Genomic DNA, 15,512 nt, shown 5'->3' with positions numbered 1-15,512 from the left:
AAAATGATTTACCTATGAGGTGGAACATTAGTAAATTGTGGTAGCTTGTAATGATTTAGGGTAAAGTACTTTTTTCGTCTTTAAAATTTGAGGTCAAAATTAAAATTGTCTCCGATCTTTTTTTCGTATTAAGATCATCCTCAATGTTACAAAACGTTATAAAATCGTCTTTTTGTCTATAAACGATATTTTTCGGATAATTTTGTCTTTAAACAAAAATAATAAAAAAAAATCCTCACCCTCACCACCAATTTCTGCATCATCATCATCATTGCTACGCATCTCTCTCCCTCTCCCTTTTCTCATCGCCATCACCAGTGCTACCATAACCATCACCATCATCACTGTCACCATAACCATCACACCTTCTTTCTCTCTATTACCTGTTCATAATTCTAAATCACTATCACCCATCCACAAAACTACTCCCAACCTTTTCTTTCAACAACAGCAAATTCAGCAACAACAACCACCACAAAATAAGTCAACAGCAACATCCACAAAATAAATTAACAAAAATTTTAAATTAAACAATAATTCAGCAATCATCAACAGCAACTTCAGATTCAAAATCAGCAACAATAGAAATTTAAAAAATAAAAAAGAAAGAAATGATGTTTGTGTTCTTAAAAAAAAAGGAAGAACGAAAATAGGAACAGCTCGAGAGAGGGAAAAGAGCAGATTCCCTCACCACCAGAAAGCTCGATGACAGTGATAGAGCTCAATGTCGATAGAGCAGCTCCCACCTCAGTCACGACCTGATGGCAGTAGCCGCACTGGAGCAGCAGAAGACCCAAATCGGTGGCATGAGCTGAAACACGCCGTTGAGGTTGATGCTGACATGGTTGTTGTTGAAGGCTAAGGAGGGGCCGAAAGTGGTCGTAATGGGAGATGAGGAAGGCGAGGCCGATGCCAATGGAGGAAAGGTCGAGGTTGGTGATGAAGAGGGAGAAGGAAAAGAAGGTGGACAAGGAGGCGGGAGTAGAGATGGTAGGGTGGCGGAAAGGGAGAGAAGAAGAATTGGGGGTTGGGTTGGGGAGGGGGGAGTTCGAAGAGAGTGGGAGGAGAGGGATGTGGAGGGAAGAGAGTGAAGAGATACGCGGGTGGGTGGGGGTTTTATTTTGTTTTTTAATATTATTTTATTATTTTTATTAATTGTGAAGGATAATTTGGTCAAAAATTTAAAATTGAGGTAGAAAATAATAATTTTATAATGTTTTGTAACGTTGAGGACGATTTTAATAAGAAAAAAAAGGTCAGGGGCGATTTTGATTTTGACCTTAGATCTTAGGAACAAAAAAAGTACTTAACCCAATTATTTACCTTGGCACGAGTGATTTACATAAGTCGTTGAGGTGAACAATGATTTAGCATTATAAAATTGCAGTAAGTAAATCCTGGTTGGCTCCCATTATTTACCTTGGCTCATGGGCAGTTTTTAGATCATTGAGAACATTGCCATGATTGATACTGAGTCATATGTAAATTGTGGTGCGTTGCCATGATTCAAATATGGTATGATATAACTTCTATAAATAAGAAGTTGCAATGTGAATTTTTTAGAGTTATAAATACAATGGATGATCAAAGTTTTTTAGTTCTTGTACACCATAAAAAGAAGATTAAGAAATCTAAAGAGTGAATAATTTTCACTACTAAAGATCCAATTAATGTCATTATCTATTTATAACCTAATTTTATAGAATTGAAAAATAGTATACTACAAAGACTTGGAGGATATGGAATGAAGTATGTGAAAAAATTGTTTTATAAGATTCTTATTTCTTTTGTATCAGATTTTGTGGCTACGATTCCTTTTGAGAGAGTCTGATTAGTTTACAAGTTTTGTTTTGTGTTGTATAAATTTTCTTGAGTTGAGAGTGATTGAGTTGTATCCGAAGTTTGGGGATATAGTAGCGAGGTGGTGTAGTCCAGCAACCTCTAGATAAGGAATTATGCGGCTATGAAGAGGCATATTCTGCTGTCTCTTACTGCTTCTAATACAATGGATAGATTATATCGCAAGGTAAAGTTTTCACCTCAGTACATATGTTATATATGATTAAACTTGTTAGATACCTAAAAACCTAAAAAATATTATATAATTCTTTAATTACAGTGATTAAATAAAAAATTAAGGATATATTATTGTTCAATTAAAAAAATTGAAAAGAATTTTTTCGAATAAAGTCTACAGATGAGAGCAATAAAATTGACCTTAATCCAAACTCATGTCATAGGTACTATATCTTTAATTTAAAGTTTAAAAGTCTATCTAATATAAAAGAAGAGTAAATAGCTATTTCTGACCATGAAATATTTGGATGCTGACAAAACTGACCATGAATAATTGAAACTAAAGTTATATCCATATAAGATAAGTTTCGTTTGAAAAAAAATGACCAATTATTAATTTTTTATTCAGAATTTCGTAAATACCCCTATCCTTTCATCTTTCTTTATCTTTAAACTTAATCCCTAACCCTAACAATTTAACTCCGCTCCCTCCTCCTCTGTCTCTACCTTCCATCATTCTTTGCCATCACAATCCCATTCCACCACCACGATCACTCTCACCCTCCCTTCCCCGTCGACCATCACCAACTCTAACACTACCACTGCTCCATTTCCTTCCCCATCCATCCCCTCCAGCCACTTCTTCCACTGCTATTGAAGACCCTCCTCAGCTCCTCTAGAGAGGAAAAACTTTTCAAATTGAAAATCCCAGTGTCAATGATTCTATCGCACTCCACAAGAATCAAAACTTTGAGAGTTTTGGTCAATAGCCCAGAAGCTAAAAACCCTAAACCAAGATCCGTAACCAATGAACAACCCTCAAAGTTCAAAACTTGGAGAGAATTCAAGCGTCTGATTGCCTCAAGTGCACCGTCTCCGATGAGGGAGCACCGCCCTAGGTATAGGTGCCTCAGGTGGTAGTTTGTAGCGGCACAGATCACTATGACACTAGCATTAGCAACACCGGTTCTCTGACAGAGTGAAACTGTGGACAAGAGGTGGCATTGGGAAGTGATGGAGGAAATGGTGCGGTAGGAGAAGTGGCGAAAGGTGCGGCACTGGACGGAGGAGGGACGAAAGAAGAGGTTGATAGTTTTGAGGTTGGGGCATGTTTTTGAGATGAAAAGGAGGTTATTGTCGGAGAGAAGGGCAGAGCAGTGGAAGTGGGCGAGGTTTGTGATGAGTCCATATTTGACGATATATTTTGCTTTAATTTGAGTGGATTCTATCATATAAGCCCACATTTATTCATCCAAATAGCATGCTTTTGTGTTTTCTCTCTAGATTGTGCCTAAATGTGAAAATATGTGTTTTTGTGCTTAAATTAGTTATTTTAATCCCACTTTTATGCCACTCGATGCCATGACATGTTTGATGAGTGATTTTAGGTCCTAAAGGAAAGTTTGGCAAGGCAAAAGTGGAAGAAAGCATGTACAAAGGGAGAAAACTTGAAGAAAACAAAGGAGAAGCACACATTGGAGTGTGTGTGTGCATAACTACCTGTGCGTACGCACAAGCGGAAAATCAGCATGTGTGCGGACGCACACACCTGTACGTCCGCACACGTCCTAGTGCGTGACTCGTTTAATGGAAATTGCTGGGGGCGATTTCTGGGCCTCCAGAGCCCAGTTTTTGGACTTTTTGATGCTGATTCTTCCTATATTAACCAAGGCCTCACTCCATTTGAAAGGGGGGGGGGAAGGAGCAAATTAGGGTAGATTTTAGACATGTAGTTCATTTTCTAGAGAGAGAAGCTCCCCCTTCTCTCTAGAACCTAGGGTATTTAGTTTAATTTCCTTGTAATTGCTACTTTTAATTCTTGTTTTAATCTAGTTTCTTCTACCTTTTTTTGTTTTATTGTCTTAATTTTCTTATGTTATCTTGTTAATTTCTCATTTTGGTTATTTTTATGTTCACACACACTCTTGTTATTTTAATTTACATTTAATACAATTTAAGTTTTTATGTCATTTATTGCTTTGTTGAGTTGCTATCTTTACTTTCCTTGCTTGGTAGTTGTAGCATTTATTATTTCTTGTCATTTTACCATGCTTTCTTCACATGCCCACCAAGTGTTTGACAAAATGCTTGGTTGGGATTTTGCTTAGTTTTTCTCACTCTTGGTTAAGAAATTGTGTGGTTTGGGTGAATTTGAGTGGTGGATGTCCATTCCACATTGTGTGAGGGTTGTTAATTAATTTGGTTTCCCTCGACTCTAAGTGACCCACTAGTGTTGACTTAGGACTTAGGGATTGAGGTTAATTATGCCTAATTGACTTATCCTCGATGTAGGGTTGACTAATTGGGATTAATTCACACACAATTACCATGTTTGTGGTCCACAACTAGGATAGAAATCCTTAATTACCCACTTCTTGCCAAGAGTTCTTTTTAGCATTTAATTTCTCTTTCTTGCTTTAATTGCTTTGACTTTCAAATTCTTGCATGCTAAGTTACCTTCTTGCACTCTAATTTCTTGCATTTTAATTTCCTGCCAATTGCTATAATCCAACCCCCCATTTTTCTCATAGCCAATGATTATGCACTTAATTGCAACTCCTAGGGAAGACGACCCAAGGTTGAATTACTCTTGATCTCGGTTACTTTAATTTGAATTAACATTTGATCTTGATAATTCATTGTTGGTTTGGATTATGCTACCAACAAATTGATTCTAGTTTTGATTGATTCCAAACCATACAAGAATTCTCTTATCAGTTTGGGAACCTCAGGAGAAGAGAATAAAGGTGAAGGGGATGGAGGGGATGGTGGTGGTGGAATAGGATTGTGACAGGGGAGAGGATGGAGGGTAGAGGCAGAGGAGGAAGGAGCGGGGTTGAATTATAAAGGTTAGAGATTAGGTTCAGAGATAAAGAAAGATGAAAGGTCAGAGGTATTTACGGAATTATGAACAAAAATTTAATAATTGGCCATTTTTGTCAAACAAAACTTATCTTATATGGGTGTAACTTTAGTTTCAATTTTTCATGGTCAGTTTTGTCAGCGTCCGAATCTTTTATGGTCAGAAATGGCTATTTACACCTTAAAAGAATAACAATGTATATGCCCCCACATTCTAGTTTAGTTTTATCTATAGCATCTAATTTCAACCAACACCATCTCTACTGTTCTAAAACAAATAAAAACAACCTACTTTTAATTATATTTAATATCAAATCAACCAAATCAAAAGAATTTTACACACAAATCTCTTCATTTATATGTACAAAAACATGACAATCCTATTTCATTAGTAGAGACGCTTTGTTTCGTCCATCACAGGCACTTCTGGGTGTTTGTCTCTACTTGAGAGAAACAAGTTGGTAGAATGATAAATCGCAAGAACTGAAAGCGATTTGTAGCCTCCTCACACTAGTAACTCCAGCATGTTATATAAGGCTAGTCATCATGATAAATCGTTGTGGCCATCAACAATTTATATAGAACTAATAAAAGCTTATCCTCAAGCTAAATTGTTGTAACGAGCAATGATTTATATAGTGTATAGAAAATCTTAGGAGAAGGGAAAGTCTAGGGAAAGCAATTGTTGAGGATAAATGTTTTAACCCTATATACTTGAGTGATTGAGTGATATAAACGACTATTCCGATGAGATTCCATGTTAATCAATCCATGAATAATCATATAGCAACTTAATAGGTTTTAATATGTGAAAACATTAGATATTTCTAGATTGTATATATACAAGTCTTAGGTAGTGTAACGACCTAACTCTCAGCATGTAATTACCAATGCTAATCGTCAGGCATTACCATTTAGTCGGACTTTAGGACTCCAGACTCTATATTACATATATAGATATGAGCATGTTGCGTTTATTGGAATTGTGTAAGTTAGCCAAGCTTTATAATTTGGTTATTGAGATTTAAAATAGACATTGAGAAAATCACAAATCCATACAAACAAAATATAAAGTTAAAACATATATCATACATGGATGCCACGAGGGCTCAGTTTTGAACATCAACACAATGAATATAAGTCATAGTGAATACATCAGACCCAAATACATATTGTCCATAAGTTAGTACATAAGGCTGCGTTTGGAAGAAAGACTAAGACTGAGAGATAAAATATTAAAATAAATCTTTGTATTGTGTTTAATGTAAAGGTTAAAGGATTGAGTTATGTTTTAGAATCTTATTTGATTTAAGATAAATACACAGATTGAAATAAATAAAATTACTTGAATACCCTTTTTCCTTTCTCTCTTTCCCATTTTTCCTCTTCTTCTTTAAATTTCTTCATTTACACACCCCTTTGAAGAAGACAAACTAGTTGAATTCATCCAAATTATTAGCTACAAGGAAAAAAAATCATCATCTCTGAGATCAGATTCAAGATGTAAAGGAGCACTATATCCCCTTATCAAAAATGGAACAGGCCTTTCAAATATTTCAGTGAAGACAAACTCTTCTTCTTTCTGCAATGTAAAAAAATATTCTTTCTACCTCTTGGGAGAAGTTGAAAGGGGAAGTGGTGCAGTACAGTAATGGCGCAGTGACGAGTGGCAGCGATGACTCAGTGACAAGCAATAGCGGATGAGCGTTGTTATGGTTGGCTTTAGGGTTCCAAGAAGCTCATCTGGCTTCACTCTTCAGTTACAGTCTATGTTATTTGAGTAAACAGAGGAAAAATAGGATTAGACGGAAGGAGGCATGGTTTGAGAGGCAAAGGGAAGGTGGGTTAGATTTGGAATTTGAAAAATTGGATAAGGGTATTTTTGAAATAAAATGTTATTACAGTTTTACTCTCCGCCCCCAAAAATTTCAATCCTCTATGTCTTCACTTTCTGGAGGTACTGAAAGGATTGAAATTTTGTGTCTTGGGACTGAAATTTTAGTTCCAGTCTCTAGCCAAAAAACACAATACTGAGTCCTAGACCCCCTAGTCTCAATCTTAGTACCCCATACCGAACGCAGCCTAATATACTTATATACATATATTACATATGATGTCCCTGATCCCAGCCCATGCAGGACCCCCTATTCTGGAACGCGGGCTAGCATATAGACCGTAAAAGCCCTATCCCTCAAAAGTACCACTAAAAGAAAGGAAAAAGTATATAGCGTCTAGATGCTATGATCATCATTAGGTGTCATAAAAAAGGAATCCCTGCATGTATTCATGTCACAGATGGCCGTTGGGCCACTGCCTCTTCTTACCAAACTCTCCTTAGATGAGCTGAAAACTAAATCTGCTACCATTTGATCCTCCCACGCCAATATCTTCTCAGACAGGTCCTCCTCCTTCGATAGACTTGTCAGAAAGCCGTTAGCCATGGATGGAGCAAGTTCCTCTCTGAGTGGTCCAAACTGATCTACCAAGGTTTCATAGGTTGAATGTAACACCCTAATATTCAAATCCTTATGCTCGAGTCATAAGTCAATGATATTACGGTGGTACGACTCTCAGGTGGATTTTTAATATATAAATATAGGTAATTTCGAAAAGAGTATTAATCGAGAAGCCTGAAAAGAGTAGAAATAAAATCGCGAAGACGTATCACTCACGTTTCGACAACAAAAGATAAACCGTGAAGCCGAAAACGATATACGGACAAGGCGTAGAGGAGATTAAGAGATAGATAACAGATACATATATATAACATAAGTAAATAGCCACTAGTCGCGACCCGCGAAGTTTAGGCCGGCTAGGGTACAGTATGAAAGTAGATGACAATAGTATATCCTAATCTCTCCCAAAGGAAACATAAGAGCCTCTATAGGCAAGTTCTAAAAGAGTTCAATACATAATATAATCTTTTCAAAACATAGGTGGAGAGATTCTAATCAAACACAAAGTAGAGGAAATAAAGATCTTCGCCGTCTCTCAGACGACCCACAACTCACTTCTGAGCACCTGGACCTGTATCTGAAAAACAAGAGATATATACGGAATGAGAACCCCGGGCCCATGGGTTTCTAGTACGGTAAAAGTGCCAAATAAATACAATGCACTGCAATAAAAACTCACCAAGCATCCTAAACTCCTTTTCACCAAGTATCCAGCCTAGATTCTCACTAATCTATAAATAGGCATCTGTCGTAAGGGAATACTAAATCTAGATCACATCTCATATGACTCCAAACTCGCTGACTCTCCCACGAATCAGATTTCAGAATCATAAACAAAGCCATCATCAGTCGTGCTGTCTCAGCAATTCTATATCAATATATCGTGCCCTCCCTGGAACTAGTGAAACCACATCACTGCGTCTACCCAAGGAGCTCAAATCATCTCAACTAATGATCACCATCATCATGCAATCGCATCATCAATTCATCTCATCAAGAACAGCCCTCAACCTCCACCGACACCAACATGAGGGGCCTCTCAGTTGTACAAACACAAGCAATACAGGCAAGTAATACACAATTAGGGTACAAGTAGAACAAGTAGCACATAATCAGGTAACTTAGCATATATAATGTAGAAATCCAAAACAAATAGGCAAACCCAAACAATTCAAACATATGCAAATGATGAATGCCTGCCCTATGGCTGATGATATCATCTGTCGGTTATCAAGCCAACCCGACATGTCCGGTAGCTAACCCGGGCACAATCTCTCTGTTGCGTATTAATATCATTAGAGGGAATATGTGCCCTGTCACCATTAGAGGGTATCTGCGCCCTGTCGCCATTAGAGGGTATCTGCGCCCTGTCGCCATTAGAGGGTATCGGTGCCCTGTCACCCTTACAACCAGAGAGAAAACACAAGCATGCTTACATTCAACATTTTTCATCATTATTCATTTATCATATTCGTTAATTTATCATATATGCCTTTATACTCAGCCATAATCCATAATGGCTTTGCCGTAACTCGGCAATAACTCAGCCACCCGGCTCACAGTTCAATCCAGAACTAGCCAATTTATCAACATGGCTCCGCCGTATCCGGCAAGAACTCAGCCATCCGGCTCATGGTCCAATCAAGAACCAACCATTTATCAATAAATATAGCCCTTCGGCTCATGGCATACACGGTACTTCCACCGCCATCCTCCATATCTCATATAATCATATCTGATCATCATTGATCATAACCTTTTCCCTTGCTTCACTCGCAAGTTACCACGTCCCCTAGCTCCTTCCTCATTGCTAGGCATACCATAATGATTTGATACATAAGGGGTGAGATCGGAGGCTTAAAAGTATGAGGTTTTGCTTTAAAAACTCAAAAATCAACTTTGGCATGAAAACAGGGCCACGCGTACGCGCACTCCACGCGCACGCGTGGATGGCCAAAAACTCATCGACGCGCAAGCGTCATACGCGCGAACGCGCGGGTTGAAAAATATCCAAACGGCGCGCAAGCGTCAGCCACGCGTAAGCGTGGGTGCTCTTGCGCCCAGGCACAAAACTGGCACGACCCTGGCACAACTCTCTGGAAAATAGCTGGGCATTTGGTACAGCGCATCGACGCGCCCGCGCACACCACGCGCACGCGTGGATGGTGCTTTCTGGAAGAACGGCGCGCACGCGCCAGGTGCGCCTACGCGCGTAGGGTCGTTCTGCTAAAAATTTTCTAAGTTAAAAGCTGCAGAATTTACAGATTCAACCCCCAATCTTCCGACGGACATAACTCTCTCATTTTAAATCATTTTTCATCCGTCCTTCGAACGGCATGGACATCCCGGATCCAATTTCATTTCTAAACAGATTTGGCAGAAAACAGAGATCCGTAGTCCAGGTTATGTCCCGTCAAAGTATGCCCCAAAACCATGTTTCCATACAAAACCACAAAGTGCCATTTTCAAAACAAGCCATTTTCAACACTTTTCAAAATCAATCAAAACATGCCAATTTCAGCCTTTTCTTTGAAATCAATCAAAATATACCAAAATCAACATCAAGCCTCCTCAACTCGCACGTTGACACTTTCTCAAACTCAAACACATTTACATATATACTCTTTCTCATGCCAAATTTCAACAACACTATTTCCAATCAACCATCATTATACATAATCAATATCGTACTCACTATCACGTGGCTTTACCCACAAATCAACCTTAATCATTCCTCAAGCATATATCATGACAAACATATCTCTAGTGCATCATCATACCATCAAGGCATCAATAATCATAATCACATATATGACCATATAATATATCTCAACCAAATCCAAACATACCTCATCTATATAATTGCACCCAAATTTACCAAATCCCACACCTCAACTCCTCAAACCTTATTATTCAATAACCAACCCAATCATTCATATATTCATTATCTGAAATTCATCCAATCACTTGTGTCATCATACAATGCACACATCAACTTACCTTTCTCACCTTTTTTCGGCCTCCGACCCAAAATTCACGGCCTCCGGCCCAATATCATAATTTAAATGCATAAACCACAAATCAATACTCATTACCCAGTACATCAAATTCTCAATACATCAAGCATACAAGGCCACACAATTCTCAACCCAAATCATTAATTCACATTACATACCAACTATGCATATTAGCACCAACCATTTACACAATCCAAACTTAATCCTAGGGGCATCTAGCCTAGGAATTCTCATCACAACACACGGTACTTAAATGAAACTTAAACCGTACCTCTTGTAGCCAAACCAATTGAGCCTCTTCTTTGAAAGTCTTCACCAACCTTAGCTCCAAGCCTCACCAAAGCTCCTCAAGCAATACCAATCTCCCAATTGTGCACCAACATCACCAAATACACTAACATAACCAATATCACATACATACATCAACCTAGGGCTCATAAAAATGACAAGTCACAAGGGTTTGAGCACTTCTTACCTCAGCCCATATGAAGTAGGGATAGAACCCACTTAGAATCCATGTTGGAGTATCCCTAAACACCCAAAATCACAAGATTTCAACACTAATTACCCAAAAATGTGTAACAGTGGGGAATTTCGAAAACTGGGCAGAGATGAATGAAAGACTCACCACAAAACTTAGATAGAATTGTAGAGGATGAGAAGAGCGATGCGTGGCCGCAAACGGCTCGTCAATCGGAGCTTCGTAGCTCAAGTTATGGTGGTTTGAAGATCAAAGAGAGTTAGGTTTTCTCTCTTCTCTTCTCTCTTCCCAATTTCAGCGCCCAACACCCCTTCTTTAGGGCAAAATGAGCTGAAATGCTCATAACTAATGTTTATATATGTTGGGTCTTGGGCCCACTTAGGCCCGGTTCACTTATTTTTGCCCATTGGCCCAATTTTGGGCCAAAACCTTTAAGATTAGCGCTCTAAATTGCACTTTAAATATTTCTACCTTCCCTAATTATAGTTCCTCATTTATTAATATTATTTACCCATAATCAATTTCCTCAGCTGTAGTACCAGACAAATCTCAGCCGGTACTGCTGGTCAAAATTTCACTGCGCGCTTTTACGCAGAAAACTATGTTTTCCGACTCGGAAAAATTCACTGAATCCAAATATCATATTTGAATTATCAAATTCCAATTGCCAAATCTTCCAACCATATTCGCTTTTATTTAACTTATTATTTAATTAATTTCGGTTAGACCGGGTATTACATTGAAGGTCTGGCTGGGACTCCTGTGGTATAACTGGCTGAGGCTTTGGGTCAAACCACTGAAGAAAATCAGGATGAAATAGTGGCAGGACTCAGGTACAGGATCCACCTGAAATAGAGGCTGAGGCAGAAACGGATAATGTGCATCTCCAGAATGTAACTCCACAAACAGGAAGTTGTAAGGCATGTTGGGGTCAAACTCAAAACTAAGTAACGGATGTGAAAACGAACGATCATGAAATATGTACATACGAGTGCGAGGCTCTCCCCATATGACAGTACCCTCCCATATAGGGTCCTCGTAGCTGAACATATCTTGAATCTCAAAGAAGATAATTACTGATCCCATCCGTAAGAGCAGTGAATAAAAGGAGGTGAGAACCTAAGATTTTCAGTAGGGTGCAACGAGAAAAGGTTAGGAAGTTAAGTACTTAAATCTATAGTTTATCATTATGATCTTAACTTTAAGCAATCATATACATTATACAGGAATAAGACAATAGAAATAAAGAAAAAATCAATCACAAGCACACACAATTATAAGTCACTGATAAATACAGCAGACAATTATGATGCATGTCTACCCCTACTATAAGTCATGAGCTCACGCGCCGATTTACTATCCACGACCCAGCATTATCTTGGACTAATCCTGAATATGGCTTCTCAATTGCTTACATTCATCATACGTGTCTCATGGGCAGAACCATGTACATTTAGAGCACTCGGTAATCATTGCAGAGTTTGACGCGACGATGCTCCCAGTTGAAAAATAGTTTTCAAACATACAGGTGGGTGTCCCTAATCATGCTGACTTTGGTCAAACGGGACGGAACCTCTGCTCTACCAGGCAGTCATAAGTTCATAAGCATCTTGGGGTTTATTATAGTTTCATAGGGCATCTTAGCTTAACTCTCTAGTTTATTTTCTAAGATCATTTTGCCCCGAGTTTTTTTTCTCATAATAACCATATTGCCCTTTTTTTTCTAAGAGACCTTTTTACCCTTAGTTTTTATACACAATGACCTTTATGTTCCTTAATCTTTTCTTGAAAGACTTTTATGCTTTCTTTCTTCATATTACCGTCTTGCCCTTAATATTTTATAATATGACTATTTTTTTTAACATTTGATTCTTACTATATTAACCTCAGTTTTAAAAAATGACTATTTTATCCTTGGTATTCTTACTTTTACTAGTTTAATCTTATATTTTACTAAAATGATCATTTTGCCTTGTCCTTTATACCTCTAAAGGTAGCGATTTACCCTTAATCTTTTTTCAATGACCATTGTATCCTTTCTTAATCAAAATTACTATTTTACCCCTATTTTTCATTCTTATCTTAGTATTTTATTATATTTATAATTTTATCCTTAAATTTTACTAAAATTATTATTTACGTTCGAAATTTTATCTTAATTATATTTTTAGTCTGAATATTTTATATAATTATATTTTATCCCTTAGTCTTCTATGTTCATATTTTTAAATATAATCTTTTGTATATTAGTATGTTTATGCTACGATATCTATGATATTTTAAAAAATAATATTAAAATTAAATAATGACTTTTTATTATTTAACAATTTTTTTGAACAAATATTAGTTAAAAGGTAAAACAAGTGTTATCAAAATATAAAGAAAAGTATAATTTTAATAATATTTATATAGCCATTATAATCATTGTAATATAAACATACTAAAATTACACATACATATATATATATAAAAGAAAAAGAAAAATAATATTTTAATAAGAAAAAATAATGGCCATGATGATATGACCACTAAAAATTTGTCAATAAACAATTTTTTTCTTGTAATATGTTTGTACAATAATGATAATTGTCATTATATTATATTATATTAACAGTAAATATATAATTGTTCCAAAAATATAATTTAAAGAAATAATAGTTATTATTATTCTATTATCACAAAAAAAGTGTAGTTAAAACTAATTTTTTCTTGTAGTATCAGAACATCATAACAGAATTCTAACCATCATTATGTTAATATTGTAAGTGTGAGAAGTGTATAAAGTTAGTCCTACATCAAAAAAAGTAAGAAAGAGTGAGGAATTTATAAGATGAGAGACCCATTAATTTAACACTTTAAGGTTTTGAGTTGAATGTAGTATCTTCTCATATTATGTTATATCACTTAATTCTTTCCGAAATTTCACGGTAATCGAGAACTCCCCGCAGAGTTGGCCCAACACATCAAACTAACTTTTTCCCTTCTAACAATGCATATATGAGGCTTCCTCTATTCCCTAATACTAAAAAGGAGAGGTAGTGACCATAGCACTGATGGATAAGAAATGTCTCATTATTATTTTGGATCTTACGGTACAGGGGCCCCAAGAGCACTAATAATGTCACAACTGAACTCTTTGCTTCGGTCATGGAAACGCAGAATTTGGAATCCTATTTACTCTAGTCTTTGGTTTAATTTCAAGATAAGCATTAATCAATAACATTATCATCATAAAAAAGATTATCAAGCTTTCTTTTTGGTCTGGGGCTAGATTACTAACCTTTTTTTCTTGTCGCTAACATTTTCGAAGGGCCGTATGAAACCAATGTGGAATATATGGATTAGGGTAACAACATGGTCTAAGAGCTTCTGCATGGCTCAACAGAGAATTTTGTTGTTGATGAATCTAAATTGGCCCTACCCTTTATTATGTGTGTGGTGAATAACTGAATGGCGAGAAAAGGACGAGAGAATAATCAAAGAGAGTTATGTTACATGTATTCTAATCAAGTTTTTATTTTAAGAGTATACACTTAGATTGGTTTTGGAGAACTTTTTTGATTAGACACTTTAGTCTTTAATAAATTTCTGTTACTTTAAAAATTCTTGAGTGTTACTTTTGTGGGACAGTTTGATCCCTTTGTCACTTGCAATAAAATGTTTAATATATGTACTAAATAATAAATTGTTAATAAATTTTATTATAAAATAATTACATTCCTAATAACAAATATTATTATAAGATAAATTAGTGATTTTTATAAAGAAATTATTCCATTTTGAAAATCTTTAAAGTAATAAATATTTGTTAAAAATTAAAAGGTCTAATTTAAAACTAGAAGAATGTTAGAAAATTAATAGAATTTATTATTTTTTTATCAATAATTAATTAACAATATTTAAAAATATAAATTAAAAATATATTATTAAATTATTAAACTAAAAAAATTAAATTAATAACTAAAAATATTGAAAAAAATAAATTTGCTAATTCTTAAATCTTACTCTTAAAATTATTTAGTAATTAATTTAAATATTTACTCTATTTTTAATGAGACGAGACCCGAGAATGCAATTAATAAAGTTGATTTATACTTTACGCCAATTCGATCCTGAACCAGCATAAATTGGCTCGATATATAATTTTGAGTTGAGAAAATATTTGTGTAAGCAAAACTATCTGAACATATGCTCTCTATCTTAGATGTATCATTTTTTTTTTGTTTTCACAGTATTTTCTAAATTCGATAAGTTAATAATTAATTTGTCGTAAATTTAAATTTTATTTAAGAATTTGTATTAGTCAATAAATTATTATATATACAAGACAAAATTTAATTTTAATATTTATTTAAACAAACGAATCAATTTTTCACTCGATCAATATTAATTATCTTAGATATACCTGAATGAGAATAATATGATAAACATTGGCTACTTTTTGGGTCAGAAAGTGATTTATCTTTTAGATATGTTTTCTGAGTTAGTCTCCGGAGTTTTCTTCTGCTGATTTTAATAAATATCAAAATTATTCCTTTAATTTAACATTTAAGATCTTATTGGTCACTATATTCGATTCTGGTGAACTCCTTCTAATTAATTACTGATTCTGTGGCTAAGTTAGTGATGATTCTTTAACCATTCAATGAGAGAACAATAATGTTGATTAACATCAAAACC

This window comes from Arachis ipaensis, chromosome B1 (assembly GCF_059453495.1).
Source record: "Arachis ipaensis isolate K30076 ecotype BB chromosome B1, ASM5945349v1, whole genome shotgun sequence".
NCBI lineage: Eukaryota > Viridiplantae > Streptophyta > Magnoliopsida > Fabales > Fabaceae > Arachis > Arachis ipaensis.
The sequence above is the reverse complement of the archived record's forward strand: the minus strand, read 5'-3'. Positions refer to the sequence as shown.